This window comes from Trichosurus vulpecula, chromosome 2, assembly GCF_011100635.1.
Source record: "Trichosurus vulpecula isolate mTriVul1 chromosome 2, mTriVul1.pri, whole genome shotgun sequence".
Taxonomy (NCBI): Eukaryota; Metazoa; Chordata; class Mammalia; order Diprotodontia; family Phalangeridae; genus Trichosurus; species Trichosurus vulpecula.
This window is the reverse complement of record NC_050574.1, coordinates 15,418,590-15,426,244: the sequence shown is the minus strand read 5'-3', so window position 1 is coordinate 15,426,244 and position 7,655 is coordinate 15,418,590.

The window sequence follows — 7,655 nt, the reverse complement described above, 5'->3', positions numbered from 1 at the left end:
CTCTCACAGAGTACACACATACTGGGACTGGCTTCTGTTACCTGGGAGCAGCTGCCATTCCTTGTGCCTTTCTAGGAGAGGCACCCATTCACCTTCTCAGTTAAATGCTTCAAGTGACTGACTTTTGTTTTAGGGCCTCAACATTTTGCTTTGTACCCTCATGCTTAGTGCAACCTACCCACATTCTACTTGCCCTTTTCCAGGCCCAATAAAATGTCAGTTTAACTCGCAGGAGTCTCTTGTTCCATCCTTCTGCTTTACTTGGTGTCATTTGCAGAAGTTTAGAGTTGGCAGGAGGAGTGCTGATCCCAGGGCCCAGACATACGAGTTTGAGTCCTGGCTCAGATCCAGTACATGGGACCCTGGATCACCCACGTAGTTTCTCTGAATTTCTCTTCCTTCATTTATAATATGATAATATGTGCAACGTTTAGCTCACATATTTGTTAAGTAAGGTTGAGAATATGACATAATTAACAAGCACTTATTAAGTGTTTACTGTATGCTAGATACTGGATTAGGCACTGATACAGTGTTAGCCACAAGACAATCCACTTTGTCTTGAGGTAGAATAATGAAAGAGTGGAAAAGAAAGATGTAGAAAAAGAGTTATGGGAAATTTTATGGGGAGGTACAACTCTTATCTGGGTGAGAAGGCTTCCAGTAGGACACGGTCCCTTAAGATGGACCTTCTAGGACTGGAGGACTTTCAAGAGACTGCACTGGGGAGAGCTTATTCTAGGAGTGAAGATACCAGGGAGAGGGGAGAGGGAAGGAGGAGAATGATGGAAGGGGACTTGGCAGGAGGAGATAAGGCTGTGAGACAAATGAAAAGCCTGAGAGACAGAGCTTCTGGGTAATTAAAAAGTAATGTATTAATTAGTGTAGCTGATAACCAACAAATTAATGTTCAGTGGTTTCTCTCAGTAACCAGACATCTAATGAAGATGCTAAATGACTTAATATAGTTTTAGAAAAGGGGGTGCCTTGACAGGTGAAAAATCAACCTGGATTGGTGAACGATTAGTGAGGGGTAGACTTTCAAAGGACGTGGTGAGCTCAAAGCCCTTAGCCTCTCCTGCTGAGAATGTGGTTTGATCATGAGATTCAGTCACCTCCAGCAATCTGGACAAAGGAATCCACCCAGAGCTGGGTTATCCTAAACTCCAATGGGTGGGGGTGTGTTTCTGCCAGGACCACTGGCTTGATGTTTTAGGGCTGAAATTTACCTAGATTAGATTCTGCTTATGCTCAAAACAAAAGTAAGGTCTTCTGGTTGGGTGGAGTGTGGCCCAAGATTGAGCAATGTTTTCCCTGAGGATTGGGTAGTCTCATCTATCAGCAATATCCTTCAGAGACTGACTGACTGACCCACAGGGGTTAGTTCTTGAATGAGGAAATAAAGGGGAAAAACCTTAATCTGAATTTAATAATTGGTTATCAGTATAATAGAAAATAATTTCTCTCAGCTGGACATAAGAGAATGAATCCCAAAGAAAAAAAATCTAGGACCAGATGGATTTACAAGCGAGTTCTATCAAATAATCAATAATTAATTTCAACATATTGTAAATTTTTTTTATGAAAACAGAGAAGAGATCTTTCCAAACTCTTTCTATGAGACAAATATGGTCTTGATACTTGTGGGGTCTCAAGTGGGGAAAAGCCATTAATTTGAATTCTGTGAAAGGTAAAAGCCCAGACATGTTGACCTGTTAAAAAACATCCTGAGATTCTAAATCATAACTGAGACACTGAGCCATAATTTAGATACTATGACTGATGAAAGCTATAACATGAATACTTTGAACTGTATATGACTGGCAATAGCAAGAATATGGACACAATGACCTGCACATGATCAATACACAAACCTATGTTTGGGCATTTTACTTAATAACATTGGGTTATTAACCAAGCTCAGAAATGAGCTCATTACTAAGCAGGAACCCAAAATATCCACCAATCAGTAGTGATGTACTCTATGGCTCCTCCTCTCGTTGTCTGATGTCTGTAATTAACATGGGGATTTCTGGAAGTCTTTATGGGGATCCACTGTATCATCTGGCAGCTGCCCCAGATTGCCCTTGTTTGTAAGTAATTATAATGATTTATTAAACTCATATATCAATCTGGAGCCCGTTGGCCTCCTCCTTTGGTATCAAACTTACCTCATGGTTATGACGGAGGTACAGGGTTCCCAAGACAGGAGAATTCTGGACCTTACAGTTGGCAGGATACTGTAGGAATGCCAAGGGAGTAGGGGATAGGCTGGGGGCCTATCCCTGGATTACCTCCGTGTGTGTGGGGTGGCCCTGTGTGGGACATATTTGGCCCACCGTGTGGATATGCTGAAAGGACTACAGTCCCTTCTGGTTGGAATATGTTCCTTCAGGTAGGGAAAGTGAGGGAGACAGGAAGTGACACATGTGAGATGGCCTCTTTCTTGCAGCATGAATAAAAGTCACTATCAAGTTCCTAGATTCAGAGGCTCAGCATAGGAAGTTGCTGGAGGAATTCCAGTTAAGAGACAAGCAGAAAGCTACTGTTTTCATAGCCAGGGATTTATCTGACAAGGTAATAAAGAAGGGGAAATATGTAAAAAAAAGCTGGCTTGTCAGTTAGCGAGGTTGAGGCCAGTTAAGCATGTAGACAGGAAAGTGATAAGGCATGTAATTGTGAAAGTCTCTTTCTCCTTCTCTCCCTCCATCCTTGCCTGACTGGAGCAGCCTGAGTGGAAGGACAGAAGAGAGAGAGAGAGAGAGAGAGAGGGGGAGGGAGGGAGAGAGAGAGGGAGGGAGGGAGAGAGAGGGAGAGAGAGGGAGAGAGGAATTGAAAATATATTAAGTGAAGTGAAGATTATTTGATTAGGACCAGAATTTGAAAGAAACAAGACAACTTTCTATCTTGTTAATTAAACCCTAAAAGTTAAACAAAATATTCTCTCTATCCCTCTATATTCCTGAACAGTGGCCAGGTTCTGGGGTATAAAAGTGTGTGGGTGCAAGCTGCATATCGCAGTATTGTCTCAAAAAATTCAGAATCTGACTGTCTCCAAATCAAGCCAGGGCATTTATTTGATAGGGCCCTATTCCATAAGGAAAATAGGCACCCCACTGGAATGAAGCATGGGGTTTATGAAGAGCAGAAAACGCTCGCAAATATCCTTTGTCTGGTCCAAACCACAATCTCCTGGTTGTGAAGGCAAAATAAGGCACACTGGAGCTGTACATATCGCTACCCATAAAGCATACAGAAAAGCCCCCTAAGGAGGGGGGGGGCAAAACCACAATGCAAATGATATTATCATGCTTTCAGGGTCAAATTAAGGTGAGCCAAGATGGATAGTGTGTAGACCCTATCTTGGGGAAAGTCCCTTCTGTGGGGTAATGCATTCCTTGGTTAAGAGATGTTTATGTAGGGCGACTCATTTTCTAGCAACAGGTGCCAACACAATTGCTGCTAATATTACTACCCTTATCCAAAGGACAGACAAGGAAAAAGGGAGGGGACTCTTTTCCCCTCAGATCTATACAGATTCGTTAAAAGAAGGTCATTTCACATATTATAGAGGGATGAGTTTGGGGGCTGTGTCAGTGAAATTTTCCAGGTGAAGAGAGGAAAGAAAAACAAGGCATATGCTTTGGAATAAAACTGGCACTTAACTCTTTCCTGGCTCACAAAAAGAGAAAAGATTTGTGTGAATTGGGAAACAATCGAAAAGTAATTGGATTGAACTGGAATATACAGTTTGGTATTTAGGGAGTCTTACAAACTAAAGTTAAGTACTGGTCAATTTTAAAATAATGTTTTAAATAGGTATATGTGTTAAAAATGAAAATGTGACCATGAATTACATGAAACTCTTCTCCATAAGAAGAAATCATAGAGAGCTATGAATAAATTGATAATCAGTGGGCTCCTTCCAAGTTTATGGAACCGAGATTTGAAGTAAATTAAAATGTGCTCTGAAATGTGACAATTGGCGTAGTTTAAATCCTAATATCAGACTGCCACTTTTACAGCCTTTGACAGTGGATTGGTTGGAAATAGTAGACCCCATAATATGAAGTGTTTGGAATGAATAGCATTTGTGTAAAATATAATACTGTACTATTAAAATCATAACCCCAGATTCTGTGTAATACCATTTGGAACATAGATCCAGGTGTAATAGAATTAATTCTGGTCACATTTTAAGTGAAATGTGTCACTCCTAATGTGATGCTTAAGATAAGTCAGAATTTATTTTACTATATGGCATTAAGACAAATTGGAAAAACGCATAGATCTGAAATTTGTTAACTGGGCGACCTTAAGCAAGTTACCTCAGTTTACTTCACATTATTGGAAAGTGCCTAAAACAATGCCTGGCAGAGGGCAGACACTATACATGTTAACTGTTATTGTTAATTCCTTAATTAGATATGATCTAATTACAATTGTCTAACAACAATCTGGCTAGCAGCTGTTGTGGGATGTAAGACCCAACAAGACCAGCAACAAAAGCTGCCAGAACAGGTTCTTTTGGTGTGCTTTACTAAGGAAAGCAACGTTAAGGGGTTAACAATCTTACTTTAATCCAACATACAAACATCATTCACTTAGGTCAGGAGGAAAAGCCAGCACCCTGAGCTTCAGAGCAAATACAAACAATTACAAACATACACAATATAAACATACCAAATCACAATTCATAGTTACCAGGAAAGCACCAATATCTTGGTTGACAAGCTGGGAGGCTCTTAGGAATAGCTGCCTGGAGTCTCCAAATCAACCCTCCTCCATGAGTGAGAGCCCCAGATAAAATGCTAACCTTTGAGTTTTTATACTCTGTTCAGGGCCCAAAGGATTCACACCTAATCAGCAATAGGGTGTGGGCCTGGGGTGTAGCACCTAGTTACCAAAAGGGTGTGGGCTTAGGGCTTTGCACTTAGTAAGGCTTAATCAAAGGCATTTGATTACTTTAGCATTCCAAAAGAGAAAAATAGCAAAAAAGTCCCACCTTAATTAATATTACACATGCCAATGGGGATGAGATGCCTGATGGTTCTGTGTATGGTAATTTGGAAATGCATTCAACAGGATTGAAATTAACTGATCAGTAATGGGTTTGTTTCAAGTTTCAAATGTATGATACTATTTCAAAGTGGTAAACTTTTGTATCAGTCGTGTCAAGCAACCATTCACAACTTGGATGTCATTAGAGTATGAACTGAAAGAAACTAAAAGTTGTTGGAAAAATTGTTTAAAACCAGTTATTTTATCAGCCTTGCTATCTTGTTTTATCATGTTTTGTAACTGCCACTTAGGGAACTGGATATTTCAACCTTTGCCTGTAGTTAAGAGGAAGTTACAACTAAAACAATTTGGCTATCACTTATGAAAGTTGTAAGATTGCCACCTAGGTTATTTGGGCTTATCGTTTTAATGTTAAAGCCTAAAATTGGTAATAGATTACTGTATGTGGAACGGAGGGGATGAGGTGAAAGCTGTATCTGGATCGGCTCTGTCCAATAAAGCAGTCCACCTTGGGGTATGAGCATGTGCAGCACGATTAGTCTATTCCACCTTGAAGCGGGGATGGTGTCAAAGAACACAGCCCACAGTAGCTCTAAGGCCAAGGTTGCCTCCAATGTAGAGTTATTGGGGGTGATGGGAGGCTCCACGTGCCAGTCACCGTATACTGGGGTCGTAAAAATAAACAAATCATGTCCTCTCTGGTAGACACCAATGCAGAATGCATTATGCTATATGGGAACCCCAAAAGAAATCCTGGCAAGTATCTATGGAAGAATACTGGGGAAATTCAGTCAGGGCAAAACAAACTAAATTAAAACTGAAAATAGTGGACCTGGCGCCCAGAGAGTATGTGGTTTACATTAGTCCAGAGGAAGAACATGGGTAGAGTGGGCAAGTAGGGGCACCAGGAACAGCCTCTTCTCTGGGATCCATGTTAATTCCTCTTATTTTGTAAACTTGCTAGGTTCTTGAAAACCATCCGTGTGGGCAAGGTCATCGACCCTGGGTAAAGAGCTTGCTTGGGTTATGGAGTTCCTAAACAATGAACTTGGCTTGCTGAGGATTTGCAAGTTTATGTATAATATAGAAATGATTTCTCATGATTGGTCTTTACACGAAGACAAATTTAAACTTGAGAAAAAAAGAAGTGAAAGCTGCCAAGTAAAATCTCTTAGGTTTGTGAGTCCTTGTAAACTCTTATTGCAACTTCATGAGAGTAAAAATAACTGTATCTAGCCCTAAGCTGTGATTAGTGAAATTTGCCCTTTGAAGGACCAGTTTGATTCTAGTATAATCACATCCCTACTTTTTTCTTTTATGGTAAATTTCTATAATCGGACAAAGTGGTCAGTGAAAGATACGAGCACAATGCCAGTATATGAGATCTTGCTTAAATCTGAATGTTTAGTTACTCCATATTCCAGACAAGTAGGTAAGTTAGCATTGGGGTTTGTTATCAGCCTGCTAATGTTTATATAGTCTTATGTGAAAGATTAAGTCCCTGAAATAGCTCCTTCAGAACACTATGGTAATAATTGGACAAAGGTAAAATGTGAAACAAAGATATAAATCTATTAATTTGTGGGGTGGAAGTCAGAAACATCTTCAGTTTGGTTTGGGAAAAAGAATTTTAATGTAATAGTTTCTTTGAGGGTGACTTATAGCATATTTTCTGTTACATTAATGGAAAAGTAAATTTCATTCAAGTTTATTAGTAATGTGGAAATAACATCTGTTTGTACTGCATGTCCTGTGGTACAAATATGTTTTACTATAAACAACTTATTGATATGCACTATTTTCTATATATAATTTGGAATTAAGTACTTAAATATCTTCCGAAGTCTTTTAATTATAAATGGAGTAAGGTCAGCCTCTTGTAAGTAAATTCATTTGTGTAACCATTAAACCTAGGAGTGGAAAGCCTCTACTTGCACGAGTGTTGTTACCTAAGCTTTCATATACAGGATTAAGTCCCCAATAGCATCTGATTCCCCTAAAGGAATTGGAATCAGAGCGGAAAGGTTTGAGAAAGTAACAAGGTCAAATAATCCTGTATATCAAATGTGAATCATTCTAGCAGGGCATATAAAAACCCAATTTTTTGAACCTTCAGGCAAACTTTGGTTCCTATTTTGAGGTTACCCCTTATGGCTCTACTGTTAAGATCAGAACTCTAAGGTTTGAGCTGGTTTTTCTCGATATGATCTAGTTATTGGAGAAGGAAAATTTGAGAGGCTGTGCTAACTTGTATTGAGATCTGTTCTGAAAAGCTTTTAGCAGGAACATCTAAGGAGTCTCTACAAGTAACTTGGAACCAGAAAAGATTCTACTGAAGAGTTCCCCCAAAGACAATACATTTTCCAGATTGCCCCAGGAAAAGATGTTTCCAGAGACCAGACAACTACATTGGACATCTGGATTCCAAGATGAAATTTGCTAGTTAAATTTATGTTGGTCATCATTGTATAAGTCTCCCATTGACATAGAGGGGTGTATTGAGAAAATCTAATTGCTCCGATCCCATTTTGTAACCAATTCCATTCTCTATCATCCCCAATCTGTTGTAAAACTGGCCCAGCCATGTTTATTTGTCTCTGAATCTAGTGCAGAAACTCAGCTGGCCCGTACAG